The following is a 22,885-nucleotide window of genomic DNA, read 5'->3' as shown; positions in this document are numbered from 1 at the left end:
CTACTACGAAACTCGTAACCCGAAGTTCGTATCGTAGCGTTCCTCTCGCTCTCATATTAAATAGTATAAGTGTCAGAGGGATCGCACGACACGAACTTCGAGTTTCGAGATTCGTATTAGCCCTGCAGAGGTTTACACGATTAAAAAAATAGATTCAATGTGAAAAATCGACGAATGCTCCGCACCGCTCCCCTTGTGAACTGAATTCTTATGAAGAGAATGCTGAAACTATTACCTCAGTTAGCGCACTTAAGCCACTGTTACATATGCTCGTTAGCAGCACGAGAGAATGCTACTATCGAGCAAATGCTACCTACTTACTAGCATGTGTGAACAGGACATGCTACTATCGAGCATGCTTTTAAGTGGCATGTTCCCTACCCGGCGTGCCTAGCGTGGCTGTTAGCTGTTAGCAGACTGTTAGAGATGCTAGTTGATGCGGGGGTGCAAGGGGGAAAGTAAATAGGTAAGCAAGTGTGAACGCGTTTGCTTAGTGAGCATGTTAGTCTTGGTAGTGCCACGAGAGTTGCAAGCAAAAAAAAATACTAAAAGTGAATTTGTTATAAATTAATTAATTTACTACCTTTGAATTTGCGAAAAGCCGTAACGGCCACAGGGTTGCAGCCGTAGGCCGTGGATTTTGAGATTTTTGGCCTGAAAGCCGCAGAACACGGTAATTGCCGTGGCAACACTGACATTAACCTGACAGGAGCATGCTATCAAAAGGCATGTGTATCGGAGTGTTTGTTTTGAGCATGCTTATTTAGGAGCAAACTCAAAACTAGCATGCTTATTGCTAGCCAATCAATTAGTTAGCCAATTAGTGGCGTGCTCATAAGCATGCTAATAAACATGTTAGTAACGAGCATGTGTAACAGTAGCTTTAGTGACGGCAATGATATCATGCGCATACAAAATAGATAAACCGGATTCAGGATAAAGACAATCAAAACAATAAATAAATAAAATAACTGTCGTTGGTTCGTATTTGCACTTCTTTTAATCATATCTTACATTGAAAAGTAAATTATTAAACTTAGAGCTGGCAGTGTCCTCGCTCAACGCATCAGTCTTGCGATCCAGCGGGGAAATGCTGCCAGCATCTTTGGTACCATGCTAAAAGGTCCATTTTTAGATTTATTATGTTAAAGCTAACGGCAGGCCCGAACTGGAGGAGGGTAGCCAGGGATAGAAAACAGTGGAAAATGTTAGAGGAGGCTTTTGTCAAACGACACACTGAGCTTAGAGATATTCTATAATAATACACCGGAGGAGGATGAGCTCAGGATAGAAAGGCTAAATAGATAGATACATAGATTAGTTTTAGTCTACGAATAAATAATGTAACTCAGAACAAAATCCACACAAAAAGTGGCCATACCTAAAACCAAAACGACTTATGATTCAAATATGAATCAATTTCAAGGTTGCAAATAGACGTTCTTGTTGTTTGGTTAAAATTCAGAAACAAAGCAGGGATTGGTTGGCTCGCGTGATGCAACGTCAGATGGCGTGCAGACGTATCACTTCTTATATAGATATAGTTTCAACTTTCAATGATGTGTCATATATTGATAACTAGCTTTTACCCGCGGCTTCGCACGCGTAAACTATTCGGTCTGGTAATTGAAATTTGAAGGTTGCAATTGAAATTTTCAGGATTTTACAAAATTACCCTGGAAATTTCCTAAATTTATAGCGCTTTTGGAAAGACCATCATTGTCAAGAAGAATGCGCCGCAAGAACCTTGGCAGAAAGACATTTTTTCAAAATAAAATACTTAAAAACTACAGTATACAACTAAAGAAAAAAATACAAAATAATAATAATAATACAGGGATATATGGGGTCACTTAGTTACAAAACTATCCCGTGGGAATATCGGGATAAAAAGTAGCGTATGTGTTATTCCAGACGTCCGGCTACCTACATACCAAATTTCATACCTCTAAGCCCAGCGGTTGTTATTTCAACATTTTATCCCTAGGTGTCCCGTGGGAATATCGGGTCAAAGTCGTCTATGTGTTTTTCTAGACATCCAGCTACCTACATACCAAATTTCATGACTCTAAGCTGAGCGGTTATTATTTCAAGATTTTATCCCTATCCCGTGGGAATATCGGGGTAAAAATAGCCTATGTGTTATTCCAGAGGTCCAGCTACCTACATACCAAATTTCATGGCTCTAAGCCCAGTGGTTGTTATTTCAAGATTTTATCCCTAGGTATCCCGTGGGAATGTCGGGTCAAAAAGTCGCTTATGTGTTATTCCAGACGTCCAGCTACATACATACCAAATTTCATGACTCTAAGCCCAGCGGTAATTATTCCCTAGATATCCCGTGGGAATATCGGGTCAAAAAGTCGCCTATGTGTTATTCCAGATGTCCAACTACCTACATACCAAATTTCATGACTCTAAGCTCAGCGATTGTTATTTCGAGATTTTATCCCTATCCCCTGGGAAATGGGAATATCGGGATAAAAAGTATCCTATGTTTTAATCCAGGTTATAAACTAACTTTTCGCCAAATTTCATATAAATCCGTCTAGCCGTTTCAGCGTGAAGAAGTAACAAACATACTCACTCACTCACTCACAAACTTTCACATTTATAATATTAGTAGGATGACAGCTTCTTTTTAACACGCTTTTATTAGGTCGACCGGTATGTAACTATATAATGAAATCTAAGGTAACTAATTTAACCATCTTCCAAGGGTCGTAGCGTAATGAAAATTGGCAGTCGAACTGATCTGATTATGGAGCCGGAAGATATGAACTGGAACTTCATGATGGAATATCGTATCATAGTCGTGTTTGCACTTGTGAGAAAGCCCACGTAATGGACTTTGAACACGATCAGGTTTAAATCTGAGGTTTCAAGGTCTAATGATGAAGCCGGAAGATAGACACTGGCATTCCATGATGGAATATCGTATCATAGTCGTGTTTCATTTGTGAGAAAGGCCACGTAATAGACTTTGAACACGATCAGGTTTCAAGGTTATAACAAACCTATTATATATTGAATAGTGTAAATATTTTGTTATCAAAGACCAAAAAGTATAAAATAAATTAATAGTTTAAAAAACACTAGACAAACACGCTTTTAAAATGCACGTATAAACAAAAAATTAATTATGGATCGTTCAAGTTGTCTCTATTTCTGGGCTGAAGTGTAATATGTCCTTTTAATTATAATATTTGATTGTAAAAGCGTGGGGCAGCTTCCACCAGGAACCGCCTGCCATTACAGAGCATGCCACTAAATAGCATGCTCGATAGTAGCATGCCCTGTTCACACATGCTAATAGGTAGCATTGCATTTACTCGATAGTAGCATGTTCATCTCAACTTGCATGGTGGGATCAGTGAGCATAGACACAAATTATACATGATATGATATTTCTATGCAAACTATATGGAGAAACAAAGATTTTGCTGGCACGCTACTAGGGTGCTACTAGGTTTCGATTAACAAAAGAGCGTTTGTGTTCCTTGTTCTGCAAATGAAGAAACATTCAAACATTTGCCATTTTTATCCAGCTCCGATTCATAATCGATTTAAATCGACTACGTTTCATGCTTTTATTTTTATACAAAATAAATATAGCAGGGCTACTACGAAACTCGAAACTCGAAGTTCGTGTCGTGCGGTCTCTCTGACACTTATACTATTTAATACGAGAGCGAGAGAGACCGCACAACACGTACTTCGTGTTTCGAGTTTCGTAGTAGCCCTGTTGACACTTATACTATTTAGTACTTGAAGTTCGTATCTTACCGTCCCTCTCGCTTTCGTCTTAAATAGTATAAGTGTCAGAGAGACCGCACGACATGAATTTCTAGTTTCGTAGTAGCTCTGCTGTCTTGTTTCGTTCGTTCCATTCAGCATTCGATGATAATCTGTCATTCCATTCATTTATTTTCAATTTTCACACTCAACCAAACCAAGTGTAGTCACTAGTCAGATCAGATCAGAGCGTCTGGTTCTGGTTAGATTTTAGGTAGTATTGGACAATATCATGCTAATTAATGTAGTATAACTGTTTATACGGGTTTAATAATTAAAATCGATATTAAAAGTGAGCTGATGTGCAATAGTTGTCTTGTTATAAGGTGTCCGACGTGCTAAAATCGATGGCGTGATCGACGCGGCAGTGCAGTGCGTGTTGTGGATTTGCATTTGAACATTTGGACGCATTTTTTTGTCTTCTCTTGGTGCCAATACTTTCAATTTCGCAACTGGATGTCACTTACGTAAACAGCTACCTGTTTTTTTGGATAATCGATGGGAATTTAAAAGGTATTTCTCTTGTTTTTTTTCTTATTTGGCCGGTTGGCCGTTGCACGCGTTCTGATGCTTACAACTGCATTACAGTTATTTTGTGACTGTTATCGTCGATATCTTATGCTAAAATGCGAAATATTAAATTAGCTGTTGCTTTATGGATTTGTCAATTTTAATTTATTACCTGATTCAGATCATATACTAGAGTTAGATTGAAATTCCGGGACTATTAATTTACAATAGAATTGCTGTATGTGTATATGAAGAACATCTGTGTGCTATTTAATATAGCTGGTTGTTATTTTGAGATTTTATTCTTGCACACTGTAATCCAATATCAAGTGAGGATATCTGAATAAATAAATGATGCTAAAAAAAAGTACAGGTACCTAGCATTAGAAAAAGGATAAACAATCTTGAGTCTTTTTATTAAAAAACGTTTTTAAAAAACAGTAACTATTTATTACTTATGCAAATGATAATATCCTTCAAGTGTTTTTCAATAAAAAGGCATGTCAAAATTGCTTACCTTCTTTCTAATGCAAAAAAAAAAAGAAGTATAGATGTGTTTTCAGGATCTGTGCGCTATCTACAAACTGTATTTTATTAGCTTTGCTTCAGTGTACCTAACAAATACACTCACAAACTTGCATTCATAATATTTTCAGGATTAAAAGGTTTTTTTTTGCTTTTAGTAATGTTGCTTAAGACATAGGATTTTTATCTCTGAATATTGCAGATGATATCCACCAAATTAAATAATTTATTAGGAGAATAGGTAGAAGGCTTATCGGAGAGGTTTGAAAGCCTACATAATTATTTTTATAAATTTGTGACAATGTTTCATTTTCATAAATAAAAAATTTTACTTGGGCGTTAGGAGGATAAGATAACAATATACCAGAAACCATGTATGTTCATATATATACTGAGCGGCACAAAATTTGGTCCACTCTCCATATAAAATTACCTATAACTGCATATTGTACATTTGAGGGCCAGATTTTTTGGCGCTCAGTATATATGGGCATTTCTCTTCTCACTAATTGGAAAATCATTGTCCTTGGTTTTCTTTTTTTAAAAACGTGTCGAATAAATGTCAAAGTAAAATCTGTGCTTAAAAATAGCCTTATTTTTAAACTTGTCTAATATTATGCCAAAATAAAACTATCAATTTAATTACAATTTTTCAAACACCCCAAAAACAGTCCCCTGACATGTCCCCGACCCAGAATTTGACAAGTATCACTTAATATTAGTGTTAAATACAAATTAGATAAGAAGAAGTAGGTATTTCAATTAATATGCATGTAATTTTAATACCATTTTTATTAATCAAACATTGTCCCAAGAGTACAAAAACAGCCTGATTATGATTAATATAAAAATATAAGAGATAAGATTATTGACATTTGTGCATAAATTTATTAGGTTTTTTTTTAATCTTTATTTATTATGGAACTTTGATCAAAAGAAAAACCATTTTTACTGTTTAGTCTATCTATCTTCTAATATATAAAATTCTCGGGTCACAATGTTTTGTATTGTTTCCTCTGAAATGGCTTGACCGATTAACCCCCGATGAAAAAGAGGGGTGTTATTTATGAAATGTTTTATGTACCTTGTGTGTTCATAAGTTTTGAGACGAAATAAAAGTTACATAAAAAATTCAAAAATTAAGTTATATTTATAAAATTTTCAGCTAATGATAAGTTGACACTAACCAACAATTACATGCAATTTCTACTCGAAATGACTGCCTCGATTCTTTATACAAGCTCTTAGACGTTCGGGCCAGTCTTCAATCGCAGCATGAATCTTCTCCAGTGGGATTTGCTTCGCTTCTCTGATGAGCGCCCGCTTTAGAGAATCCAAGTTTGGATGGGACTTTTTGCAGGCCCTGAGTTCCAATTCAGTCCACAAAGAGTAGTCCAGTGGGTTGAGATCAGGACTGGAGGGTGGCCATTCTTCCACCGTGATGAAGTCTGGCAAATTTTCTCTTTACCAAGCTTGAGTAATTTTAGCCTTGTGCCCACAAGGCTGTGCTGAGTGCGGTGCTGAGTCTTGCTGGAAAATCCATTCTTTGCCATGAAATAAAGTATTAGACAGGGGTTTCACCACAGTTTCTAAAATGTCACTTTGATAATTTTTTGCTTTCACCTTCACGCCTTGTTGGCAAAAATGGAGTGGAGTGACACCTTCGTACGAAACCCCCCACCATACCATCACACTCGCCGGATGATGGGTACGCCAGACATTTCGTGCTGAAGCTGGAACATCTTTGCTGCTTTTGGCATAAACTTTATAGTTTTGTCGGTGGAACTTTTCTTCGACCGTGAAAATTTTTTCATCGGTGAAGAGTATCTTTTTGGCATCGTGTCTCTTAAGCAGCACTGGACAATGTTCGCGTCGTAATTTACGGAGGCGATCATTTAAGAAGTGAACTTTTCTACGACTGTAAGCCTTCACCTTGAGATCGTATTTCAATATTCTGTTGACTGAAATACGCGAAATGTTAGTCTGCAGAGCTAGTTTTTTCTGAGTGCGACACGGATTTCGACGAAGACGCTCTGTAATTTTTTTGATATTCGCAGTCGTTCTTACAGACCTAGGGCGGCCACTCCTTTGGCGATCTTTCAGAGAATTAGTCTCCTTGTTACGTTTTATGATGTAATACACAAAGTTGCGGCTTATCCCAAAACATTTTATGCCACGGAAAACCTCCATTGGTTTTTTTTTCCAGCCATATAAAGCGAAATAACAGTCGCACGTAATTCTTTTGTTCCCTCCATCACGAGAAAAATAGTTGAAATGAATTTTAAAATGCACAAATAGAACACGAACATTCCAAATTCAAAATTAGAAAAAGAAATAAAACAGCTGCCAGTATTATTTTGTTTTATTTTTAATCTCGAAATTTGTCTCAAAACTTATGAACACACGAGGTATATTTGGTAGGTCTGAGAATAGAACTTAATCTACTTTTCATAGTACCCCTTGTGGTATTGTGGGCAAAAAAAACATTTTTATTTTTGTATGATTTGGCATTAAAAATAGATACAACCATAAAGGACCCTGGACCTAGTGTGAAAAATGTGGTTTCGGTTAAATATCGTGAGATTTTGATAGGTATGTTTTAGATTTCAAAGTCCTGAACAAAAGCACAGTGTAAAGAAAATGTACAGTGCTTAATGTTCTTTGTCTGAGCGTGAAATGCCGACAATCGGCTGGACACTGGAAATGTATCAGGGTTGTCACAAAAAAGTAATATGCAAGTACGTTTCTGTAATAAGGTATGTATAAATTAATGTAGGTATAATTATGTACCTGCATTCATTACTGCCTATATTCAGGATAACATTGGACTCTAGAAGGTCACAGAAGAAGGGGTTCTAAACATTTTTTTTGAAATCGTAATAATGATGATGATGATGAATAAAAGAAGTAATACGATGAAGTCGTAATTTTGTTTAGTTTGTAAGTAGATATTAGGGAATGCAATTACCGGCCAAATCTGATTACCGGTAAATTACCGACTAAAGTAAGCCAGTACCGGTAAACCGGTAAATTACCGGTTTTAGGTTTATTGATTCTAAAACTTGTAAATGTTGTGAAATTGTGAACATTTTTAAGTGATATGCTAAGACTATGCTCTGCTAATCAATTAAATGAAGAATAATTTGAAAAATAGTTAAGAATTTAAAAGTTACAAGACTAACAACATAATAATAAGATCAAAATCACACAAAACTCGCTCAAAGTTGTGTGTGAGAAAGTGTTAATGCTAGTTATTAATTCTTCTTCTTCTTAAATTAAGAGCTACGCTCTTGTCGGTGGAGTAATCGCCACTCCGCACGGTCTTCGGCCAGCTGTTTGACTTCCTGATACGACACAGCACCCAGTTTCTCCTTCACCTGGTCAAAATAGGTCAATCTTGGTCTTCCTCTGCTTCGTCTTCCTTCTACTTTTCCTTCCAGCAGGCTCAAAAAGAAATTGTCGTGTCGTATCAAGTGTCCTATCTTGTTTCCCCTTCTGCAATTTATGGTCTCCAGTAACATTCTTTTATTAGTTAGGTATTAATTACATATTGTGTAATAAATAACACAAGGAATTGCCCTTATTTTAACATTTTAATTGTTTTTAATAATCAACAACTCATCATCATCATTCTACTTTTGGACATAGGCCTCCCACATAGACCTATAGACCTAGAGTTGCTTCGTTTGGAAGCGGTCTGCATCCAACGTCTATCCGCAGCTTTAATCAGGTCATCCATCACGTTGGTGGTCGTCCTGTGCTGTGCTTGCCGAGTCAGGACTACGCAGTCTTTACTCGTGAACTTTTCGGCTCCAAGGGCCATCTGTTCTCCATGATATATGTTCCCATGTTGACACTTCAACAAGTTAATTTGCTTGGCTACGTACGTTAGTGACCCTCGTTCTTCTAAGTATCTTTTCATTTCTGATTCGATGCCGTAGATAAACCCCAAGCATAGCTCTCTCTCCATACATAGCTCGCTGAGTAACCCAGAGTCTATTTATAAGGCCTATAATATGAAGCACCACGTCTCGCATCGATATGTCATCAATGGCAACATATGCTGGTTAAAGACATTGCGGAGTATCCCAAACGCTACCCATCTTATTGTTAGTTGGATTCGACGATCCACCTCCTTCTTGAAGTTGGACTTATCTAATTGGACGGTTTGTCCTAGGTATATATTCGCGTCAACAACTTCAAGAACTGAATTCTCAACCATAACAGGGTCAGGCACCACACGGACATTCGACGTGACCTTCGTCTTGTTCAAGTTCATATTGAGGCCCACCCGTTAGGGGACTCGGTTGAGGCCTTCGAGCGTCGTGCTGAATTCCTCCATCGACTTTGTCATTACCACGATATGGTCGGCAAACCGAAGTTAAGTGATGTTTTCCCTGTTCACATTGATGCCTATTCCTTTCTATTCCAGAAGCTCAAGGCGTCTTCCAAAGCGACAGTAAACAGTTTCGGAGATATGACATCTCCCTGTCTAGTCTAACGACTCTTTTAGAAGGATTTGCCTACAAACTCTGTTCCTGGGGGCTACTACAAAGTTCGAAAATCGAAGTTCGTATCGGACCGTCACTCTCACTCTCATATTAAATAATATAAGCGTCAGCGGGATGGCAAGATACGAAGTTCGAATTTCGCACTTCTTAGTATAGGGCTGGAGGCTACGGAACCGCAGGAGAGACTCAAGCACCGCTCATGCTTCGACCGAATTAAAGGTTTTCTCTTCGTCCACAGTGCTAGGCATAGCGGCAGGTTATACATTCTTCCGTTTTTTGTATGACTTAGCCGCTATGTATGCATGTGGTCTATGTTATCACCCTTCTTGAAAAACAACACCACCACGCTCTAGTTCCATGCTTTTGGCGTTGTACCTTTAAGGAAGACGGACTTGGAGCCTCTAAAGCCTAGAACCTTTAAGAACCGGTGATCCACTCGCTTTCAAAAGCTCTGACGTAATTCCGACCTCTCCTGGCACCTTGTTGTTCTTAAGCTGTTTATGGGCCATTTTAGGGTGTATTTATGTTTTATTATTTATTTACTTATATGTGTAAGGAGTATTTCTAGACAGCGGTGTGAAAAATCGACATATTTCAATTAATTTTTGATATATTCCTATTTCGGTAAAAAACCGGTTTTAGGTTTGATTTACCGGTAATTTACCGGCCCATTAAACATGCCGGTTTACCGGTAAACCGGTTAACCGGTTAACCGGTTTGCATTCCCTAGTAGATATATTATTACTTAATATCGATGCCTTAGTTCACACTTATACCGAGTCGCGATTGTCGGGAATTAAAAAGCGAATTGCCGCGCGATGGTGGCGTTCTGTTTCTTTTTGATAATGCCGCCACAGATGCCGCCTAGCAAAGCAAGCAACCGCTCACAGTCTGCTCCGCGCCCCGCCCCGCACCGCGCCTCGCCGTCGGAGTCGGAGGCTTGTTGGCAACCGTGTAGCATCCCCTTTATTGTCTAAAAGTTCCTCGTGAACATTATTTTTTAATAGGTAGTAATTACGTACACTCAACGGACAGACAGGGGGATTTTATTTTACGTAATTTATGGAATCTCAATTGTCCATCAGTACGGTTGTACGACGTTGACATACAGAGCCGTATACTTCACATGTACAACGCATTTATAATATATTGGCCACTCCTGTATCGGAACAATTATTAAATTATATTCACGAAAAATTGCGACACTTCGCAGCCAGTACCATCGCGCACTGAACGTCGGAAAGGACGGGGCGCCCGCGGGGCCACGCCCCTCTCCCCCGCACCGCATCTCATCGTTGCTTTGTCTAGCTAGACGACCGAGTTTAGTGACTTTAAGTTCTTAGACTTTGACAAAAGTGTCTAAAATAAAAAACTAAACTAAACTCTGAAAAGGACTAAGAAACAGAGGTAGCACCCTTAGAGACTTTTGTTCAGGACTTTGAAATCTATAACATATCAAAATCTCAGGATATTAAACTAAAACCACATTTTCCATACTTTAGGTTCAGGGTCCTTTTCACCTTCTTACCACCAACCCCCATTGTTTAATAGCGATATAATATTATTACTTTAAGCATTCTCAACCCTTGCAGCATGGTAAATGATAACTGATCAATTATTTCTATCGTCTACCGGTGTCACTTCTCACCCGGTAAACAGCACAAAATAGGCATGAGAATGAAGCCGGTCTCACACAATAAGCAATAATCTGATAGTGACATCCCGGTAGTTCGGCCAGGATTGTGTCCGCAGGATGGAACTCTTCAACGGTTAGTGGCATTGACTCGAAATTTGGTATGCAAATGTAGATTAGGTGACAATGGAAGTACAGCCAACAAAAGTACTGTCAGTCAGCAAAAAAAGCTTGTATTAAAAATGATTTTTTTACCAAAAACATTTTTATTTCCAAACATTTACATAGGTTGGGACAATTTCATAATTATAAAATATCTCTTAGTTTGGTGTACCTATTGGCATAGGTCTCCAACTGTTTCCATTGGACTCTGTCTGCTGCCACTCTTGTTCAATAAGGTCCTAGGGTCAGACAAATATTGTCTTCCCATCTTCTCGTTGGGTGTCCCTTTTTCCTAGCACCGTCCCTCAGGTACCATAGAGTTACGTGCTTACTCCATTTGTTTGTCTTGCAACATAACATATGACCTATCCAGCCCCATTTGAGCTGGTCAATGCGAGTGAGTAAGTCAGTCACATCACAACGGATTCGAGACTGCGAGGCAACCACTGAATAGGTTTACACCAGGGTGGCGCCCGGCATCTACTTGTAGCGAAACACGTATGGAGTGAGCCGCGGCTGCCCCTGGTATGCTTAGGACGCAGATCCACTTGTTCATTTTTTTTTTGTGTTTATTAAAACACTAGCTTTTGCCCGCGGCTTCGCCCGCGTGGAATTCGGTTATCGCGCGCTGTTCCCTCGTGAACTGTGCATTTTTCCAGAATAAAAAGTAGACTATGTCCCTCTCTGGCCCATAAAATATCTCTATGCCAAAAATCACGTCAATCCGTGGCTCCGTTTCGACGTGAAAGACGGACAAACATACACACAAACACACACTTTTGCATTTATAATATAGTAAGTATGGATGCATGATGTTTTATATACTTTCGTGTTTTTCCTTAATTATCAAATACGGGACTTATCATGCTAGTAATATTTACCTCGACGTTTCAACCACATTTGCAGTGGCCGTTCCGTACACACTCATCTATGGTCACGAATAGACTGAAGTGTAGGGTGTAATGTCATGTCTGCTTAGCAGTGCGAGTCCTTCGAACCACCCGCACTGGATCACGAAAAGTACCGGCACTTGTATCACGAACTACCCGCACTTGTTCATTTTACAAGCTTTTATTTAGTTTCACCTGTCCCTTTGTCTGTAATCAAATCTTGCAAGTTAAATTCGACCAACTTCCAGTGGTTAGATTGACTTGAAATTTGGTATACTTATGTAAATTGTGTGACAATACAATAATATGGTAGTGACATCTTGGTAGTAAGGCCAGGATCGTCTCCATAGAACGGAACTGTTCAACGGTTAGTGGCATCGACTAGAAATTTGGTATGCAAATGTATTTTGGGTGAAAACTCAAGTACAGTCAACTAAAAGTACAGTTGGAAAAAGATTGTATTAAAAATGAAATTTTTACCAAAAACTTATTTAGTTGTCACTCCATCACATAGTCTCCATGTCATAGACCATAGACCTATACATACCTATGGACTAGAAATACCTACAAAATACGTGTGCACACCTAAACATGTCGCACAAAATGGCGCTCAAGGGTTGTGTGTGATATCGATTTCGAAACCAAAATACTTGATATCGATACACGAATTATTAGCGGCTAATACTTTGAGCAGCAATGGTACCAATATTTTGTGTTTCTTTTTGGAAAAATCAGTTTGAAATTCACTTTGTTCATAATTACTTTTGCCTATAGGTACCATCAGCCAGATAAGTGGTCTATCAATTTTTAAACAACTTTTTTTTTTCAAATGAATTTGTTGCTAAAGTCGAACTTTTAAGTTGACAGACACGTCTATTGGCATTATTGTTTTATGGCATGCAAACGATTATCAACTTTAAGGTGGTAGACTACATATTTGGCTGATGGTACACCACATATTTGGCTGATGGTACAGTCAAGTGCAAAAATACGTATCTATTCAAACCACTCAAAAATATGTTACTACGGCCTTATTGCGTCGGGATAAGAGTCTGTGGTACTTATTTTTGAAACTGAATAAGTTCATATTTTTACACTTGACTGTACAAGGAAATTGGTAATACATTACATTACATGTAACATTTTATACTAAACATGAGTGCAGCCAAGAAAAAAATGATGAAGGCCTATGCCCACCAGTGGACTGCTATAGATGATGATGAAAAAAAAGAAAGAGCAGGAAATATTAATATTATGGTCAATTTTAATTGTTATGTGTGCGTGTGTGATGTGGTAGATTTAGATCATCCTCCGGCCACCAGTTAGCGCCTGATACTATAGAAGATGCGTATTTGGCCATAGAGTTACCACTCTATTTCTCTATACCTAGCAACAAACTTTTTGGACTGAGTACATCCCTCGCAACCTGACCTCGCAACACATCCTCGCAACTGTCGCAACACATCCCTCGCAACACATTTCTCGCACACATCCTTCTTTTGTTTTGTATCCACAAAAACCTCGCTTCGCTGAGCTGTTTCCACCAGAGATGTGAAACATTATGATCAAAAACATAATTCCTCGCAACACATCCTCGCACAACTCTGGTGGAAACGCTGCTTAAACAAACTTCAGTTGAATAAATGATCTGACTATTAGCAAATCTGGTTAAAATAATGACGATTAACGAAAAGGACCAAAATCGGATTAGTCCAATAACGTATCTGACCGTCATCGTGAGATCCATACCTACATTGTTCTCGTTCATTTATGCCATTCGTTTTTGTTTGCATTTTAACGCTTGTCTCGTTTGTTTGCCGCAGCCGCTTAGTGTCGGGGCCTCAAGATGATGGTGGAGACTATTCTAGAGTCCTCGCAGGAGTTTGGTAAGTGCCGCACGTTTCCCGCTCACCGGAACACCCCTCAGAACAAGCCAATAGCAAACGCCGAGGAAACAGTAGCAAAACTGAATCAGTAACAAAATAGTACAGTTTAAATTGAAAAAATCAAAAATCCGACCTTTTTGTAAAATTGTTAGTAATAATTGAAAAGAAAAAAACAAGTACAGTAGTCTAGAACTCAACTTTATAAATCAACAGTCGGGGGCCCATTCAATCTCAGTGAAAAATCGCAGCAAAATCTCAGTAATTGGGTTAATACCACAGAATATATAATAGTACTGGCATACAGAATGGACACGCTCCGCCCCGCACCGGTTCGAGTTACCCCACCCCTCAAGCGCAGATTGTAGGAAAACCGGAGGAAAGCAGTCGGGCGCGCAACGCGATGTATGTCGGCCGCACCGTCGCACGGCACTAAGTTCGGGAGCAATAACTTTGCGAAATGGTGATATACTGTGCATTGTATGGGTGTTTGTCAACAGCCAAAGATAAGAAAAGGAGTTTTTTTCGATTTCCGAAGGACGAAAAAAGGTAGGTAAGGTACCTAACCAACTTTAATTAGCAACATGTACAATGTAGGTAACTGGGGAAAAAACCAATACCTAGGTTTAAAAGTTTGTACCTATAATGTATAAATAGACGTCTTATATTAGCCGGTAGGTATTTGTAAAAATGATTTATTAATTATTTCCTATCAATAGATCAATATCTTATCTACAATCACTATACTAATTATATAACAAATTGTCTTTACAAAATAAACTAGGTATACACTTATTCACTTGTTTTTAAACACTTAATTTAGACAAACGATACCTAACCTAAGTACTTTCCGCAGCTATCTCTTTCTATGCCGCTATACAGTCGGGCAGTCGCGAGTCGCGACTCACATGATCTTGAAATTGAGGTTCCTACCCTGCCTACTTCCTTTTCTTAATAATAATGCTTTCTAAAAGTATCGCGATTAATACGACATGAAATAACTAATTAGGTACCGAATAATTAGTTCAAGTTTGTAGTCATATATTTATTGTAATGTAAAATAATAATGCTTAAATACATAGACAGACACATTTTAAGTAGGTTTAAATAAAAATATATGATTAACGATTACATTTATTTACACATTTAAGCCATACCTACATACCCTATAGTACTAGGGTTTTGCGATAGCCAGCCCTGTGTGTCTTACGCACACATTGACGCGTGTACAGACGTCGTCGTGCCTATGTAGATTCCAGAACGCGTGTTTTGTATGGCGTGTCCGCCCTGTGTTAATACCCAGCTTGTCCCAGAAAAAAATTACGCATATAATGAGGAAATGCTACAAATATAGAAAAGTTTTTTTTTAATGTATGGTATTATTTTTGGGTAAGTTAATAATATCTATAACTATAGGTATACAGGTTAATTTTAAGATAAATTTATCCATTTAAAAAAAAATCTTAACACCTGCCATAAGGTTTCGTACACCAGCATCGGTTATTAGTTTCGAACCTTCATTCCTGTTGCGTTGGAAGTTATCAACCGAGGTGGCATTATTATTAGGTTTCAAAAGCTCTCCAGCATACCCCAGAGCCAAATATTTTTCATAGAGCCAAATATTTTTCAATGGAACGCAACTCAGGGCAGTTTAGAGGATTGTGGTGTTTTTGAACAAATTATACAATTATTTGAATTATACCACTTGATTGCTTTTTTCGTGTAAGTGGCATGTTGCTAAGTCAGTCCAAACCAGGACTGGTTTATTACGCCGCTTTATGAATGGTAGCAATCGTTTCATAAGACATTCGGTTAGATATATATCGCCGTTTGTAGTTCCTTTAGCAAAATATGGTATGCCCCGTTCATCATCATCATCATCCCAGCCTATATACGTCCCACTGCTGGGCACAGGCCTCCTCTCAGAACAAGAGGGCTGCCCGTTTGCCATATGAATTTATGCTCGTCGCAATGCATATGGTGCAGTTTAACAGCTGGCGAAGCACCAGGTGGATAATGAACGTCTCTGCATCGGAAAAAGCAATATTTTGTAAAACGTGACGAGCAGTTGAAATGAAACTACTGTATCTTAGATTATTTACACTAAAAAGCGTAAGAAAAAATTATGACAAAAAATTGACCGGACTACAAAAAAACTACAATAATATTTTTCAACCAGATTAAAGTCGGTGCCTCAGCACAAGCCAGCAGGAGTGATAGAAGACTAATCTATAGTACGCAGGTGAGGTGGAGTAGACGACTATATTTAGCTCCACTCCTGCTGGCTTGTGCTGAGGCACCGACTTTAAACTGGTCGAAAAATATTTTTATGGTTTTTTTGTACTCTGCCCAATTTTATGTTATATTGTTTTTGTACAGTCACCAGCACCAATATCTGACACAACAAGCGTGCATAAATATCTGATACGACTCTATTTCTAGGGCCGGAAGGACGTGTCAGATATTTTTGCACGCTCCGCTGTGGCAGATATTAATGCTGGTGACTGTACATAGTATTTATTTACGATGATGATTTTTAAACCCACTTCTAAAAAGGAGGAGATTCTTTTATCCCTACTAACCTACTATCAGAAAGTATTCTATAGGTAAGGTAAAAACGCTTATGAGACTGGATAAAGACTAGTTGAATAAATGTTATAAAAATGCAAAACCTGGCCAGAAATGGCTTGCTCTCCCAGACAAATATTCGCTGTACGCTAATGAAGGCTTTCTTTTTATAACTCCGTGACAACCTGTCATCGGCACGTTTCACTTGATGTTCTGAAGGCGACACCGCTGAGTAAATGTTGATTGTTGACATAGACACGAGAGGTTGGACTGAGCGATTGCCAGTGACTGCGACCTGCGGCTGATGACTAATATACAGTAACCAGCACCAATACCTGAAACAACAAAGCGTGCATTCATATCTAATGACTATTTCTAGGGTCGTTAGGAAATGGCCGGTAGGATATTTTGGCACGCTCCCTTGACTATACGTAAATATATTTGACTATACGTAAGTATACATAACGTAAATATGTATACGTTTCCAAAGCGTCAAAACAAAAATATCTATACAGTCGTGGAGTCAGATCAAAGTCAAAGTTAAAATATCTTTGATTAATGTAAACTATAACAAGCACTTATGGATGTCAAAAAGTTCAATATCTCAAAAACGGCTAAACCGGTTTTGATAAAACATGTCTTAGAACCATATCGCTAGAAAACCTGCTTTCAAATAAATAAAACCGCATTCAAATCGCTTCACCCGTTTAAGAGCTACGGTGCCACAGCCAGACACACACAGACACACATAGCGGTCAAACTTATAACACCCCTCTTTTTGCGTCGGGGGTTAAAAAATCTACCACCGGTTCGGAAAAACCTCCGTTGAGAAGAATAAAACACAAGTATTTAAACACAGTTACATTTTTAACACAGTAAATAGATTCGCTGTTTGGAGCAAGGGATCGCCAATGCGGATCGGAATTATTTCCAAATTTAAATTATTTCCTGTCCGTGATATAATCATTAATTTTATAATACGCCTTAGATATTAACATCTTCTTGACAATAGATTTAAATTTTGTATTTGTTTGATCAGTTATATTTTTGTTTTTTTTTATACAAATGCAATGTCCCAGAATTTTATTTTGCTTTAGCCAGTCTGTAAGATGGAAATTTAAGCTTCTCTATATTTCTAATAGTCTGTGACTTATCGACGTTAGTGGAAAATCACATATATTTCTCCCAAAATACATAATTGTATGTAAAACGACGGCAAAACTAGAATACCTGTTTTTTTTTAAATGATCTTAAAGATTCACGCATCTTCAAATTATAGATTGCTCTAATTACCCTCTTTTTAAATTAAAATTAAATTAATATTTAAGGGGACCACCCATACCACAAACGTGTTTTTTTTGCCGTTTTTTGCTAATGTCTAATGTTGTAGTTGTAGGTATAAATAATAGTACGGAATCCTTCGTGCGCGAGTCCGACTCGCACTTGGCCAGTCTTTTGAACAATTTCCCGGGTATACTACGGGCTGCCGGCACGGAGACCTTATTACCCGACTGTCCAAAGGAGGGTTACTTTGAATATTGTACCCGTGCGGAGCTGGGGCGGGGCGCTTGTTTTGACATACAATTGAGTTACAGACGAGTGAATAAATATGCTTGTTAATGAATTAAATACCTCGTTAAGATTGGTTTTTTGGAATCTTTTTGTATTTATTATTTCAATTCCAATTTTTTTACTTTTACGGTCATCCCGTAAAACCTAAATTGAAAATACAAACTGAAATATAGATGCACTGATGGTCCATCAGTTGTGTAGCGGTATAGCATGCGGTACGGATTACCGAGGACCTGGGTTCGATTCCCAGTGATGGTCTTATTTTTCTGTTTTTTCTGTGCATCTATATTTCAGTTTGTATTTTCAATTTAAATACCTCGTTCCTAACTTTAAAAACGCGATAACTCATAATGTCACTAAAGTGACTAGACACTTTACTAGACATATTCTTTCCGTTTACCCTTGACTTATGATCCTGGTTGGATATTTGTATACATATGTATCTTTGCCCTTACTGTACTCATGTTTTGTTTTTCCAATGAAAATTCAGGTCAAAGTTATTTACCTGTACCTTACTTCTAAAAATTGTATTACGAGTATAGAGTATAGTTGTAAGACTGACGTGATTCATGTGACCCAGGCATGTCCAACGGGGTGCTGCCGCAATGGAAGCGCGAGTTGCTGCAGCGGCGCGCGGCGCGGTCGCGGCCCGCGCCCAGCGCCCCCGCGCCCGCGCCTCCGCGCCGCCCGCGCCGCCGCGCCGCCCGACGAAGACGAGGAGCTGCGCTACGGGCCCGGGATCGTCAAGCGGCTCAAGTCCAGATACCTCAGCCTCGCGCTGCGCGACGCCCCACGACGGCGTCCCTCGTGTTGCGCCGCGCGGCTTCGCTAGAGCACTTGCTGGACGAGCGGCCGCCGCCGGCCCGCGCCCGCAGCGCCCGCGACCCGCGTCGCTTGCGCCGACTAGCACCGCCGGCCTGCCTCCGAGACGAGACTCGGTCAAACGCGCGCGTTCCGTCGACGCCCTCAGCCGGCTTGAGCCTCGCGAGGAAGCGCCGCCCTCGCCGCCGCCGCCCCCGCGCCGCCGCTCCCGCCGCGCCCGCCGACCGTCCGCGCCGCCCGCCCCCCACGCCGTCCGGCGCCCTTGCTCCGCGACACTGAGAGACCACCACCAGACGTCGTAAAGTCAACCCTTCGCAAGTTCGAATCCGCGCCGACCCGTCGTACCGCTCCCTCTGCTAGGGTTTCAGCGGTCTTGCGAGGCCTTGAGTCAGGCCAGCGAAGTTCCACCCCTGAGCCAAGCGACCGCTCCCCTAGCCCTCCTGCCGCGGACATATCCGCCATCGACGAACCTGAAAACCCCTGCTTATCAGAAGTTAAAACTGTTTCTCGTGCCGCGCTGGAAGGGATCGCTCTCGCGGGCTCCACAGTGCGGTATTCTTTTGAGGCGCCGAAACGCGGTTCGCACCTACCCTTAGTGTCGGCATCGAACCCGGTGCTACTCGGGCGCGCGCGCCTGTCGCCGTCGCCGCGCCGCGTCGGCGTGATCCGGCCCATGCCGGCGCCCACGTTGGAGCGCTCGGTGTCTACGCCCGCACCTCTGCCCGAAGAAATCGTCGAGAAAATACCCGACGTCACTTCGCGTGTAGTGACTCCACCGCCGTCGCCTGTCGAGCCTCCTCCGGAGTTGTCATCTCGAGAGAAAAAAGAAACGCCTTCAGCTGTGGTCGAGCCCATACCGCGTACACCTCCAGAAGAGCCGAAAGAGCGAAGCGTGACGCCTCCAAGAATTTTAACACCAGAAACAGTCCCGGAATTTAAAGAAAAAGAGCTGAACGGCCACGCGGATGAACGTCCAATCAAAACTCTGAAAACTTGGAAGTCTTTGGATACCGAGGTGAAGAAGGACGTGAAGGAGAAGGAAAATGGTGAAGTGAAGTCGTGGGTGCGCGGCGGGAGCCCGGGCGCGGCGCGGCGGGCGCGCGGACCTGCCCCCGCCGCCACCTCCGTCGTGTTCAACTTTTCCGCGCGCAAGGACGTGCCAGACTACATAGAAAACGACGGGATCATACTCCGAAACAAGCGGGACAAAATCAAGGTCAGTGCATAGTTTAGCTTTAGAAGAGTATTTTTCAAAAAAACCTTTCCTTAAAATATTTACATACGAATAACCGGGACGATAACTAAATTATTTTTTTATTAGGAATAGCTAAATAATCCTTTTTTTTTTTATTTATCTAGAAGATGTTTTATTCTTTATTAGATTTAGTTGCGCTTTCAAGTAAAATATGGATGTTAGTAGTACTGATCAGTCCTGTATTCGGTCCTGGATCCGAAGGGTAAAGTGGAGACTATAGTTGAAGGACGGGCTCATCATGTACCTATGTAGTCGTCTACATAATGCGTTCGAACATCTTGCATGTACGTTTCTGGTTTAGGCAGATTCAGAACCCTTAACTACTGATTCTCGAGCAGCGTATACAGCTGTTAATAAAATAACCGAAAACCTGAAAGTATCTAGTTTGTTAAGTCGAGACGAAGATCGATCACACTACTTTAAACGGTTCCCCTTGTTTATTTGTGCCGAAACTGTTTTTGCATAATTATAATATTACGCAGAATTCCTTACGCATAACCAATATAAGCCGAATGGGCTTTACGCATAATTTCCGAATTCCGAATATTGTTATGCAGAAAATGACTTACCCGTAAATTAGTTACGCAGAAAGTTACTTTCGCATAAGCTGCTATAATAGTAGCTTAGGCAATAAAAAACCATCGTTAGTAACTAACCCAATCCAATTTACTGCTCTGGAAACTAGTAACTAGTGAGTGGTAGTATTTTTATAATGCGCGGTTATGACTGTGACAAAGTCGACGTAGATCCGCTGCGCGGAGCTCTTATTTTTAATCTGAGGAACATAAGGTAACTAATGAACCTATCCAGGTTAAAAGGGGGGGTAGATTATGTTTGTGTTTTATGCGGGGGGGCTTCGCCACCCCGTCCCCCTTTTTACAAGCTTTTATTTAGTTTCACCTGTCCCGTTGTTTGTCTGTCTGTCTAGTCAAAACTTGCAAGTAAAATTCGACCAACTTCCAGTAGCCGGATTGACTTGAAATTTGCCATACTTATGTAAATTACGTGATAATACAATAATCTAGTAGTGGCATCCTGGTAGTCCAGCCAGGATCGTCTCCGCAGGACGGAACTCTTCAACGGTTAATAGCATCGACTTGAAATTTGGTATGCAAATGTAGTTTGGGTGACAATGCAAGTACAGTCAACAAAAAGTACAGTCAGCAAAAAAAGCTTGATAAAAATGTTTTTATGGTTAGGTTAGTTATGACGTACTTGCCTCTTTTACTGGTGGCTGTTGGCTTAGTTACAAATAAAATTCTAAACTAACCAAATAACCTATTTTTTTCTAGTTATAGTTGTTTTACCATTTACCATTACTTACACTAATCAAGAAATAGTAATTAATTTATTTTCGAACATAGATTTGGGCAGGATTTCGGGCTATTTAAATTCGGCTAAATTACATATGCTAAACAATATTATGCATAATAAATTCGACCATGTTAATATTATGCTAATAAGAATTATGCTGAACTAAATTTTCGGCATTTTAAGATTCGGCGAAAATAATTATGCGAAACCTGTTATGCGTAATACTAATAGGTTTCGGACATTGCAAAATATGCCAAATAGATATCACTCACTTTAAACTTTGCTGTGCCCAGTGTAAAAATTACCAATGCAACGTACCCCTATTAAATGTCTTAGTAAGATTGCATAATTATTTGGATAATTCAATACGGTATTTGACTATTTTGTATATGTTTTATAAATGAAAAACAATTTTTAAGCTACCTTTAAAAATAACAAAGTTATATAAAGGTTTGAAATTCAAGATTCACGGACGAACATCCAAAGAAGGATGAAAATTTAAATGTTCTTATTTCAAAACACTTGCACTTTGCATTTTGCTTACATTTTGGTGTATGTTTTTTATTAACTTGTAATGTATGTAACTAGTTTGTTGTTCGGGTGGAATTAATAATTTAACTTAATTTGAAGTGGATTATTCAACCGTTAAGCTGAAATTTTGCATGCATGTATAATAATCCGATGACAATGCAATATTATTTATGAGTAGAGCGATCTGATGATGAAGTTAGATGTGGCCATAGGAACTCTGTAATAAACGCAACCGACTGCGCATCGATTTGGTCTCATTTGATTAGTCTTGACGACTACTATTTGATACCAGGGGCAAAAGTACCGCCAGCAAAAAGCCTTGTACTAGATTTTTTTACAAAAAATATTACTGAACATTTGTTTTTAAAACATTGTACGGAGGTGCGGACCAACCCTTCATGCGCGAGTCCTCGCACTCGCATTGAACCGATTTTTATCCAAGCGTCGTCGTGTCGGGACCGCTAAAAGGTTACCAGAAACTAAAAGTACATATGTTGTATTTTTTAAAAGTATAACCTTAGTGGTCCCCTGTGCAAAAATATTACTAGAATACTTATACTAAATAACTTAGGACCAAATTTGCGGAAATCACGCATAGTCCCGCGGGATAGGGATGAAAGAACTTGTTCGCACGATGAAGTCGCGGGCAACAGCTAGGTAGTGATATTATTTTTACTTTTTAGTTGTTCTTTTGCGGCGTTTTTTTTTCGCGTTTTTTATTATTATATTTGCTGGCGTTTTTTGTCGGGTTTTAAATTTTAATTAAAGTTTTTTCTTCACTTTTTTTTAAACTTTGATATATAATTTTTTGTTAAAGTGTACTATGTGTGTTGGATATCCTGGCTGCAGCATCAGCTCATCTTGGTTGCCACATTGCATGTATGTAGAATGAAATACTGATCAAAAAAATCAAA

General features: G+C 39.5%; 1 pseudogene; it reads left to right on the top strand.

Annotated features, from left to right (window-relative positions):
• The first annotated feature begins 13,847 nt into the window (after window positions 1–13,847).
• Window positions 13,848–22,885, top strand: part of LOC141441517 (uncharacterized) — an 81,616-nt pseudogene continuing 72,578 nt past the window's right edge.

The sequence above is a fragment of the Choristoneura fumiferana genome, chromosome Z (assembly GCF_025370935.1).
Source record: "Choristoneura fumiferana chromosome Z, NRCan_CFum_1, whole genome shotgun sequence".
NCBI classification, from domain to species: domain Eukaryota; kingdom Metazoa; phylum Arthropoda; class Insecta; order Lepidoptera; family Tortricidae; genus Choristoneura; species Choristoneura fumiferana.
The sequence above is the reverse complement of the archived record's forward strand: the minus strand, read 5'-3'. Positions and strand labels throughout refer to the sequence as shown.